The sequence below is a fragment of the Lagenorhynchus albirostris genome, chromosome 10 (genome assembly GCF_949774975.1).
Source record: "Lagenorhynchus albirostris chromosome 10, mLagAlb1.1, whole genome shotgun sequence".
Classification (NCBI taxonomy): Eukaryota; Metazoa; Chordata; class Mammalia; order Artiodactyla; family Delphinidae; genus Lagenorhynchus; species Lagenorhynchus albirostris.
In genome coordinates, this window is record NC_083104.1 from 3,514,831 (window position 1) to 3,526,718 (window position 11,888).

Sequence of the window (11,888 nt, forward strand, 5' to 3'; positions counted from 1 at the left end):
AGGACTCAAGCATCTGAGAAGCATCTTGTGGCCCTTCTACCAGGCAGTGAAAGAGTTGGGTTTATGGTCCAGCTTCTCTATTGCATGAGTTGAGTCTCTTGCCGTTTGTTGCTTGCGACAGAAGACCTGGCCAAAGGGTAGAGGGACTTATTAATTCCTATAACTGGCAAGCCCTGGGGTTTCAGGTATGGCTGGAACCAGGTGCTCAAACGATGTCCCCTACTGACAGATAAAGAAATTGAGGCGTATAATTCACCTGGGTGCACAGCAGGACTGTCCCTTTGGTTCACTCTGGTTTCCTCTGCGATGCTTCGTTCTCAGGAAGCCTTACCTTGGTTGATGGGAAGGTAGCCGCCAGCAGCTCCAGGCTGCACTTTACGAGCAGAGAGAGAATGCATATTTCCCCAAGCGTTTCACCAGAAGTGTCACCAAGAGTTGTCACTGACCATGCTTGGGACACGTGGCCATCCCTGCACAGTGAATGGGCCAGGGGATCTGGGCTGTGAATGGTCACACCTGGGGCATCCACTCACCTCTGATGTAAAGGTTGAGTGAGGGCTGCCCTGCTTGAGTCACCCAGAGAGCTACATTAGGGGTCAGCTTCAGAGGTCATAGTGGGAGGCGTCCCTGGGAGTTGGAATCCTTGGGCTGGCTGTGCTGGACAGCAGAGGCCCAGGGGTGGAGCAGGGAGGAAGGGGACTCTGCTGACCCCACGGCTGGCTTGGGTAGGGGCAGGTGGGAGGAGGTGGCTGTCCCCACCAGCCCCGCATCACCCTCTCACACAAGCTCACCAACCAGGGTGCAGCCCTGGCCCAGAGCTGGCATTTTCAGCCACCATTTATTAGACACCTACCACGCATCAGGGACCTTGGCCTTGTTTGGAATCCTCGCAACAGCTCTGAGAGGGAGCAGGTATATGGCCATTTGGCAGATGGAGAAGTTCAAGTTCGTAGAGCTGGTTTGCCCAAGGTGGTGAGGGGGTAGAGCCAGACCCAGACACGCTGTGATTCAGTGTGGGCCGGGAACAGAACTGGAGTAGTTAAGCGTAGGGCGGGTTTGCAGAGGAGGGCACAGCTGGTCAAGCTGGGGCTGGGCTGTATGGGACGGGGTGAAGGGGGTCATGCAAAGTATTCAAGAAGGACAGGATGCTTCAGCACAGTCTGGAAGGATTTCCACTAGAAAAATGGCAGTGAGGAGGGTGAAGGATGTGCTAAGCAAGGGCCCAGGGTGGACACAGGCCCAGAGATGTGAGACTGCACATGCACATGCACATGCACCTGCACTGTGTGGGGAGCTAGGAGCTGCTGGGTATTTCTGGGGTAGAATGCAGAGTGGAGGGAGAAGCTGAGGCTGGGCCCAGGGAGGGACTGAGTCAGAGTCCTTGGCCCTTAGATCCCCACGGGGGTGGCCTGTAGTGACAGAAGCTGCTGGCCAGGGAGGCTACTAGCTGGAGCAGGGGATTCTCAGCTCATTGCTAGGACGGGAAGGTCATGGGACAGAGACCCAAACCCAAGAGCTCACCTGTGTGGCATTTCCAGATCACCCTCCAGTGTGGGTGGGATTGGGAGGGTCCCGTCTTCCCCAGCAAGAACCTTGGAGAATGCCCCAGTCACCGGTGAGCGTCCACTCTACGTGCTCACTCACAGGTGCCCTCACTCCCCTGGCCCTCTGAATACGCAGTAGAGACCCATAAGGGGGAGGGTAATTATCCGAATTCTTTAGAGGGGAAGCTGAGCATCAGAGAGGGAAAGCAACTTGCCCCAGGGCACACAGCCGGGAAATGGTGGAGTGGGATTCAGGCCAAGGACTCCCTGACTCTTTCTCCTCCCGGCCACCCAACACCCCTGAGCGAGCTTTAAGCCAAGCTGGCCCATTGCCACTGGGCCTCTGGAGATATCTTGAGAGACTTTCATTGAAAATGTTCGCCCTATTATTTGTTTGTTTTTTAAAAAATTATAGACCCGGGCTTCCCTGGTGGCGCAGTGGTTGAGAGTCCGCCTGACGATGCAGGGGACACGGGTTCGTGCCCCGGTCCGGGAAGATCCCACATGCCGCGGAGCGGCTGGGCCCGTGAGCCATGGCCGCTGAGCCTGCGCGTCCGGAGCCTGTGCTCCGCAACAGGAGAGGCCACAACAGTGAGAGGCCCGCGTACCGAAAAAAAAAAAAAAAAAATATATATATATATATATATATATATATATAGACCCAATAAATACTCATGGTAAAATACTAAAACAGTACAGAAGGATCTAAAGTGGAAAATAAAAGTTTCCTACCTCCCTGGCCCCCATAGTAGACACCGAGGTGCCCAACCCAGATGTCCCCTGGGGGAGGGTCCTATAGAAGTGATTTTGGAGAGGTCTGAGTTTGCTCAGTCTGCCAAGCATCACCTGGGGCACAGGTTTACGTGCAGATTCCTGCCTGGGCCCTGACCCAGAGGTGCTGGCTCGTGGAGGGTGTGGGAGCATGGAGAGGGGGCTGAGAACCTGCATTGTAACCAGTGCCTCAGGGAATTCCCATGGGAACCACTGGCCTGGGAGCATCTGGGAGTTCTTCCCAACTCTGAGGTTCTGGGAAACAATCTGTGCCCGGAGGCTAGGATCAGCCACGATTACCCAAGAGCTGCTTGGTCCTCCCCTTAAGGCAGTTCTGGGGGTGGGGTGGGGATTGTAGTGTGGGCTGAGGGGTCTGAGCCTGGGGAGGACGTGAGGGGCAAGGGGAGGGGCCAGGTGAGTGGGTGGAGTGAGGGTGGGTTCCTTTAATTCCGTGTTAGTGACTGCGGAGGGATGGGGGCTGCTGGTGTGCTCCCTGCAGAGATCATCAGACTAGTCCTGCCTTCTGGGGACTGGAAGTAAAGGAAACCCACGTTCTGGGTTTGAAACCTGAGTGATGCAAAGGGAGCTAGCTACAGGCTCGGGGAGGGAGGGAAGTCTCGAAAGTGAATCCATTCGCAGAGGGAAACTGGCCCGGCCAGCACCCCGTGGGTGAAGGCCTGGAGGGGTGCCCTTCATGTGGGGCAGTGGTGGGCTGGCACTAGGGGTGTGTGTGGAAAGAGGCATGAAGCGTGTGGGGTGGTGGCTGACAGGACGGATGTGGGTGTGGATGTGGAAGGCACGAGGAGCAGAGCCAGGGGCTGCCTGTGGGGGAAGGTGAAGGGCGTTGGGAGGTAAAAGTGTGAGCACTTTCCGTGTTGGTTACAGCTCGGCTGGACGGAGGCCTGAGACTCTAGTCTCTTGAGCCCAGTCCTTCGTATTAACAGAGAATATCTGCTGAGTACTTGCTGTGTTAGGATCGCTGATGCCTTTACCCAGTGTGGCTAATGGTGGACTTTCTGGCAGCCTGACAAGCCATTGCAGGATATGTTTTGGTCCAGGAGGCTGATCCCTGCCATCTGACCACACCTGGACCCCGGGGACCTGGGGCCAGGAGACTGCCCGAGGTCACACAGTAGCAGTTGGCAAACTCTGAATTGGAACCAGGGCCTCTCAACTCTGAACCAGCCACTTGGCAATGGGTGGCAGATGCATAGCACGGAGCACGGCTTTCTAATCAATCCTGCTGCCTTGGACTTGGCCTTGGATCCTTTATAACAGGGGTCCCCAACCCCCAGGCTGTAGCGGTCCGTGGCCTGTTAGGAACTGGGCCGCACAGCAGGAGGTGAGCGGCAGGCAAGCAAGTGAAGCTTCGTGTGCTGCTCCCCACCGCTCTCCATCGCTCGCATTACCGCCTGAACCACCCCACCCCAGGCCCCCCACCACCCGTCCATGGAAAAATTGTCTTCCACGAAACCGGTGCCTGGTGCCAAAAAGGTTGGGGACCAATGCTTTATAACATGTGCACGGGCAGCCTCCACCAGGCACTGAACGCTGGCTCTGGAAGCCAGATCACAGGCTGAATTTTTAGTGACAGGTGCCAAGATGCAGGGGCAATGGAGCAATCCCTCACACAGGTAGTGGTGGCTGAGATGGTCCAGCTGTGGCACAGGTCCAGTTGTCACCCCTTCCACTTTCTCTGTCCAGGCTTTTTCCTGTTTCTAAGCCTTTTCCTCCAGTCTTCCTAAAGATTCCATGAGTACCTGACATCCTTCCCATAAATTCCTTTTCATCCTACAATGGCCAGTCTTGGCCTCATTGCCTGCACCCGTGAGCCCTGCTGGTGCACATGGGAAGTGGGTTACTTAACCTCTCTGTGGCTGGGTTTCCTCATGTGAGATACAGGAACAATCATAATAGTACCTCTTTCACAGTGCTGAGCCGAAACAATCCATGCAGAGAGCTCAGCACAGTGCCCACACACAGCAAGTGCTCAATACACATTAGAGACAGATTAGAGACAGATTAGAGACACATTAGAGACACATTAGAGACACATTAAAGACAAAACTAAGGTCCTTAAAGCCAGGTGTGTCTTTGTGCCCTTTAAAGTTACCCCAGGGAATTCCCTGCTGGTCCAGTGGTTAGGACTCGGTGCTTTCACTGCCAAGGGCCCAGGTTCAATCCCTGGTCAGGGAACTAAGATCCTGTAAGCCATGTGGTGTGGCCAAAAATAATAATAATGATAATAATAGTTACCCCATAACCCCAAAGGGCTACACCCACCTGTCAAGGGATGCTGGAAGTGGTAGCAAAGACGATGCTGACAACAGCTAACACTTCGTGGTATGTTTTTACTGCCAGGCCCTGTTCTAAGTGCTTTACAAATGTATCTCATTTAACCCTCATAGTCACACCAGGAGAAAGGAACTATTATTTCCTCATTTTACAGATAGAACATCAAGTAAGGTGCAGAGAGCTGAAGTGACTTGCCTGAGGTCATGTGAACTGTAAGCAGTGCGGTGGGGTTTGACCCCAGCAATCCAGATCCAGAGTCTATGGTAGGAGGATGAAGCTGTGGAGACCACAGCAGATGCTCCATAGTGGTTGCTTGTGTGCAAGGCAGCCCAGATAGAGGGGAAAGTCCCTGCCTCCATGCCCACGGGAAGCAGCAGGCCTGGCAGCCCTGGCTGAGTCGCCAGCTTTAGATACTGGGGATTCGGGCCCATGGTCAGAGCCATCCTTGGTGGGAAAATGTGGTTCCGGGGGGACTGCTTCTGCCCCCCGTGGCTGCTGCCCTGTGAGGGCCCAGCAGTCCCACTCCAGGGCAGGAACACAGCCTCCCAGAGAAGGCGCCCACCTGCCCCAAGCCCCTGGGCCTGGCATGCTGCCGTCTGCCCTGCAGACACTGGTTTGTGCCCAGGAAGCAGCAGGGAGCCGGATGTGACCACTGTGGCTCAGAGGGCTGAGGTCACTTGCCTGGGGCCGCACAGCGACTTGGTGGTGGAGCCAGGACTTGAACGCACGCCTGCCAGCTCCAGGGCCCCTGGCTGTAACCGAAAGGAGCATGTGGCATCTGTTAGGCTCACATCTGGCTGACAGTGGCTTGTCTCTGTGTCCTCTTATAACAAACAGTAAAAAAGCCCATCACTGACATTTATGGGCTGTTAGTTACTGCGAGCAGGCCCCGCACGGTGACATCATTTAACTCCCCCAACCACCCTCAAAGGGCCGGAACATTTTTACGCCTGTTCGCAGAGGAGAAGACTGAGGCACGCGACAGCATGGTAGCAGAGCGGATGTGTGCTTTCCTTGCCTGCCTAGCATTCTTTACCCCTTTTTCTGGGAGGGGCACCCCAGTTTCCACAGCCTCAGCATTGGCTGTCTGGTCAAGACTGTCAGTCAGGTGCCCTGTTCTCCTCTAGGACCTGGGCACGTGACCCAGGCTTGGCGGGTCAGACTCTCTCTCGGGGGATTCTGACTCTTGAGTCCTGTGACACGTCTTCTCCTTGAAGACTCTGTCTGCAGGTCCTTGCCCCTAGGCCCCCTCACCTGAGCCCCGCTGATTTTGAGACTTTGATTCCAAGAGTGACCTCCTGTCCTTCCAAGAAGGCCCCGTATCTTTGGCTGGAATCAGCTGAGCCTCTTCTGTTGCTTGCAGGCCAGAGTCCTAGCTAATACGAGGGCACGCCCGAAGGTCATGTGGGTAGCGCAGGACTCATACCAGATGGCCTGACACAGAGTCCAGTCTTGGCCGCTACTGGGCTGGGGCCTCTCAGGTACCTGGGTCCCAGGGACATCACCCACAATGTCTGTGACATTTGCATTCCCTACCACAATAAAGCCACACTGCCTTTGTAATGGGAAATGTCTTAAACTACACAGAAGCGGATTTTCATTGTCCTCAGTTTTCAGGTCTTCACAAACTGCACAGACCAGATCCTGGTACCCAAGGCAGGTATGTGCCCCAGTTTCAGATACTCACCTGAAGGCCATTTGTCTCCTTGTCACCACCCAGACCTTTGCGCAGAGCCCCCCACTGCTCCGGAGTCGTTGGCAGAACCGGGGCCAGCAGGACCCTCTCCAGGGGTCAGGGTGGATGGGGTCCAGCGTGACAGAGCTTCTGAGAACCCAGGAGATCTGCTTGCTCTGTCTCCATAGCTTTGGCCATTCTCATCCCAACTCCACATTTTTGTCATACCCCCGTCGCTCCTGTACAATCATTTTCTTAATATTTTGTGTTCAGTTGTCATTTATTCATTCTTTACTTAAGGTCATTAAAAAATTTAGAAGACTTCATTCATATCTCTGCTGGAAAGGGCACTGGTACACTGTGCGCAAGTAGAACGCAGCAGTGCCCAGAAAACCACGTGCATCACAATCCACCCCGACACTGAGGCTGCCCAGGGCGCCAGGCCAGCCAAGTCATTGCCAGGGAGGCCTGCAGGGTTTAGCGAAGTGTGCCAGATGCCCAGCGCCGCACCAAGCCTTCCTCCCTGGATGTAATCAGAAAGGACGGTTCAACGGGAGTCAGAAAAGAATCACTCTCTGCGTGTGCACTGATGGCATCTAAGGCCACGTTGTGTGCTTCACATTTCGGGACACATGGTCCTCATGCCTGGTGAAAACAGAGAGGGAAAGCATCTTATCCAAGTCTACACAGCACATCAGAGAACAAGAAGCTGGAGTGGGGCCATCCTATTTACATTCTGGCTCTTTCTGTGGTACCTCGGTTTCTCCCTTTAGAGCATCTCAGATGCTCCCTGCAGCTCCTGATGGTCTGGGACCACATTTTAATCTCCAGCATCCACTTCCCTTCCATCTGTTGGGTTTGGGCCCTCCCCTGCGTCCCCCACACCCACAGCACGCACAGCACCAGTTGGTGTGGGCTCTGCAAATGCAAACTCATTTAAATGTCAGCTGGAGCAACACGAAGCTAGCAAGGCAAACAGGTGACAAAAATAGATGTGACAATCACAGTATCCTAGACTGTCAGCGGGTGCTTCCAGGCCTTCTTAACCCTTCCTGGGGCAAGTAGCCCTTGAAGAATCACGATAACTCGGGCCTCCCACCTAGAGAGCACTCGCAAACACACTCACACACACACACAATGTTGCCAGTGACTTTGGAGGGGTCGCAGGCCCATCCCACCTCGATACCTCACGTTTCTTATTTGTCTCATGGCCTGGGGTTCCAAGAAAGAATTTGTTTGCAAAAAGCGACCTGATGCCAAGTATTTGGAAATGACCAGTCTCGGTGACTTTTCAGGCAGCTCCCCGTTGATGAGCCATGCAGAAGGGCTCAAGTCCTTGAACCAGAGCAGCCGTTCAGGGTCCACCCTTTGTAACCAGAAACTTCACCCCCTGACTTATCTCCCATGGATGAAGAGCCTTGGGGGTTTATCTTAAAGGCGGGGGCACTTCTGTAGAGTCTGTAAAACTCTGACCACTTTGAAGAGGATCCAAGGTGAGATGTCAGCAAGGGAGGGGACACCGGTCTCCATTCCCGGCCTCCGGGGCCATGACCCCTCTCCTGCCTGCACAGTCCCAGGACGCCATCTGCACAGAACACAAAAGCAGCCACGCCCTTGGGCTTATGCAACTTCAAGGTCCTGGCCAAGGTCCTGAGTGGCCTTCATGTGTGTGCCTTGCCTTTGTTCTCTCAGTCCCACATCTGCACACAAGGAGAGCGCCAGCAGTTGGGACTGCAACCAGCCCCACACCACGCTCTCCTCCTTGTTCTAGGACTTCCCATGCATCAGGTCTTGGCATGGCCCCATTTGAAACCTTCTCTGTTGTCACGTGGCTTTGTTTCTTAGCAAGGATTTGGGTAAAAAGGTGTCCCCCTCCCCCCGACAGGAAGTGGTAGGGACAGAAGCTGAAAAATAGGGCTGGAGAGAGACGCCCCTGGGACAGGAAGGATGGAGGAGTGATGAGAGGGGAGTGAGGGATTGTTGAAAGTGGCCTGCAGGGAGAGGAGAAGTACCCACGATGGCAGCTGGCCAGGTAGCCACAGTCTGAGGACTGAAGGAGTGGGGGACAGGTATGGGGGGCCTCGTGGCTGGGAAGGGGCAATTTCAACTTGAGACTGGGGGCCGCCATGAAACCCAATCCAGAGGCTCATGGCACGGTGCTAATGTCCTCGGGGAGCTGGCATGGTGCAGGCTGGGCTGAGAAGCCAGCTCCCGTGGCAAGCTGGGCCAAGAGGCACATCCTGCCTGCTGGGTCCCTGCCATGGCCCCTTTATCCCCTTGGGTTTCCTGCACTGTGTTTGCTGTAGAACGTGTTCCCTGGCCAGGACCATTGGGTTCTGATGTACCACCAGGCTCAGGGTCTGAGGAGGACAGATGCCCACCCTTGGGGGCCTCAGTTTCCTCATCATCTCCAGTAATGCTGGGGGTCAGAGATGGGTGCTGGGTGTGGAGGGTCCATCCAGGGTCAGGGAGTAGCCCACGTGCCTCCTCCTCGCAGCCTGCCGACCCAGAAGATGCCCTCCTTGAGCCCACAACTTAGAGGCTGCAAACTCAAATGCCTGTGTCCTTTGGGAACAAGGGTACATTGCTGGCTGCTGGTGCATGTTCAGCCCCGGGCCCATTCCTCCCATTGCTGAGAGGCAGGCAAGCATAGACTCTGGAGCCTCTGGGTCCAAATCTTGATTCTGCCACTTACCAGCTGTGAACCTCTGCATCTCAGTTTCCTTATCTGTAAAGGGATGGATAAAGCACAAGATACATCATTGGCAAATAGCACCTTCTGTTCTCTTCCTTTGCACACATGGCAGACATTACTAATTGATTAAAACATCAGTTTTCTCCTTTCCACCGAGGAAAACGTTGCAAAATGATCAAGAAAATTCTTTCTCACTGAGCCTCAGAATCTTGCTCTGTGTCCAGAGCTCCAGGTAGCTACTCCCAATAGAGAAGATTTGGCATTTGAGATGAAACCATTTGCCATCCCTCTTATAATGCCTATAGAGCACAATTCCTGGCACATAACTTGTTTAAATGTTCTGTATACGTGTCAGTTACCGTTCAGAATCTACTCATTGCAGAAATCCTTGTCCAATATCCCTAACTTCTGCTTACTCCCTTCCAGTGACAGGGAGCTCACTACTTACCTGGGCTTGCCATTCTATTGCTGGACAGTTTGGATGATTAGGAAGTTCTCAGATCTCCCTCCTTGCACCTCCCTTTTCCCTTAAATAGTCTATAATTTTATGGCTAAGTGCTTCCTCCTTTCCTGGATTAGCTGTCATTACGGATTGAGGTGATTTATTTTTAGGTGATATATTTGAACCACCTGATGAGTAGAACCTCTCAGCTTGCATGCATTTGATCCCAGACTAGCTAAGCAGCTTCAGTATTTGATGGACATGCTTGGGGGAGCGTGTGTGTGTGTGTTAGAATGTGTGGGTGACGGGGAGAGATTGAGAGAGGAAAGACAGAGTGAGAGAGAGAATGTACTTTAAAGCCTCATGATACACCAGGCCAATGTCACTTCTTATATAAGCCTAATAACTTCTCCGAGGATTGGGGCTGCATTCAGGGCCCCATCATTAGCCGATTAAGCCTGATTATTCCAAGGGGAGGGACAGCAGAGAGGGATGTGAAGTTACATAACTCTCCATTTATTTGGATTTAATCCACGCTTCTAAATTTAGGAGCTGAAAGGCTTCAAAGATGAGCCATGTCGTTTGGAGGTGGTGCTAGCTACAAGGGGGCCCAGTGAGTGTTGGAGCCCCAGGGTGCCCACAGGCGAGCTGGGGCTTCTTTGCAGGGGGCAGCTCAGGGGCCTCATCTCCTGGTGCCGGGAGAATGTGTGGGAAGCCAGGGCTGCCGGGACATTTCACACCCGCAGCAGGTACAGAGGCAGTGGCCAGGGTGGGGGAAGTGTGACACTCGGGGTGGACAGAGTGGTGATGACAGGTGAACCAGAACCCAATGTCCTGATGGGCGGGGCAGTTCTAGAAAAACCTGGACAGTCGTGGTCACCCCTGGGCTACAGCCATGTTCATATGTGTAGTTAAGTGTGGCCACTTGCAAACGGATCTCCTTTCTCTGGGGCTCAGAGCTTTCTGCAGGGGCCTGGAGAACTGCCGCCCCCCTCTCCCCCGTCACTCAGGTTGTGCATTGCACAAGGGCACCGCCGCTAAGTGCGCACCTCTCACATCAAAGAGAGCACAGAGTCACATATGTATGAGGACAGTTTTTAACAGGTGGCCTCAAAGGATGCTCTAACAGAATTGTTATTACAACGCTTTTCTGGAAGCTGGAAGTCAAGTGTCTTGAGCAAAGGGAGCCTTTTTCTGTTTTGCACAAAGGCAGTGGATGGGCAAGCGGCCTCTACTTTCCACTGGTGCTGGCTGGATCTAAACTCGGAGTTCAGGTCACAGCAATCCTGCTCAGAGGGAAGACGCTGGAAACCAAGGATAAAAGGCAGCTACAGAGCTGTGACTAGTCATTCAAGGTCTCAGAAATATTTCCCAGGCCATTGAAAAGAGGTGATAACATTCATGTAGCACAGGAGATAATAAAGTGCAGACAGATCACTTTATTAACGTTAAAGAATTCACACCCATTTTAGGAAGGGCTGTGAAACTGTGTTCTAGTAAAACATGGGCCAGACTAGGGGTCAGCCACCTTCCAGCTCTCCCACACAGGATGAATCATGTCACCTCTCTGGGCTGCGGTTGGATCAGCTGAAAAATGGAAATCAGGTGGCTCCATCGCCATTTAAGAGGCAAATGGAAAAAATGGCCATGAAGGACCCTGTGCCAGAGTCTGGATCACAGTGGGCGCTCTGTAAATGCTTGATTTCTCTCCCAGCACACTTTAAGTACCAGGCCATCTGAACAGTAGAATGCGGTATTTTCTTTGAAATCCTATATATTTAAAACAAAAATCAGTCAATATCCTGGCTAAAAAAATCCTGCATACCTGACTCCCTGCCCTCCAGGCTAAGCTTGCGCCCATGCCCGCCCCCACCCCCGCCAGTCTCCCCCAGCTGCCTCCACTCCACGTCTTCCCTCAACATGCCAGGCCACGGCCACCTCAGGGCCTCCGCACTCGCTGTTCCTCTGCCCGGCGTGCTCTTCCTTCATCTTCCCAGGATCGGCTCCTTCTCACTGGTCAGGTCTCAGCACACATTTTGCCCCTCAGTGTAAAGTAGCCCCTGGCGCCTCCTACAACCTCACTCTGTCATTTTCTGCATGTCTTTATTTCTTTATTTCTTTGCTCACTTGTTTATTTTCTGTCTCCATCACCAAAATCTAAGCTGCTTGAGAGCAGAGGGTTTTGTCTGCCTTGCTCACTGCTGTATCCCAAAGCACAGGTGTCTAGTGAATAGCTGTTGGCGCAGGAACAATGTCTGGGGGGAGAGTGAAGAGAGCTGCTCCTCCAGCCCGCACGCTTCCCTCTCTCCCCCAGGGACTGATGCTCTTTTTGTCCGTTTCTCTCCTCTTCCACTAGATGACCTCCTATGTTCTTTCTTGATTCCCTTGCTTGTCCTACAGAGAGCTTAAAACTTCTCATTCTTTCTGTTCTCAAGGTTGGTGTGACTTGAGCCTCCATCTTTCTCA

The 11,888-nt window shown here is 53.4% G+C and overlaps 1 long non-coding RNA gene across 1 annotated transcript; it reads right to left on the reverse strand.

Moving 5' to 3' along the window:
- Positions 1-6,558: 6,558 nt before the first annotated feature.
- LOC132527821 (uncharacterized) lies at positions 6,559-9,542 on the reverse strand. The gene is made up of 3 exons (XR_009543104.1): positions 9,429-9,542; positions 8,981-9,013; positions 6,559-6,930 (listed from the first exon to the last, which is right to left on the reverse strand). It is a non-coding gene; the product is annotated as an uncharacterized LOC132527821 (long non-coding RNA).
- Positions 9,543-11,888: the final 2,346 nt, after the last annotated feature.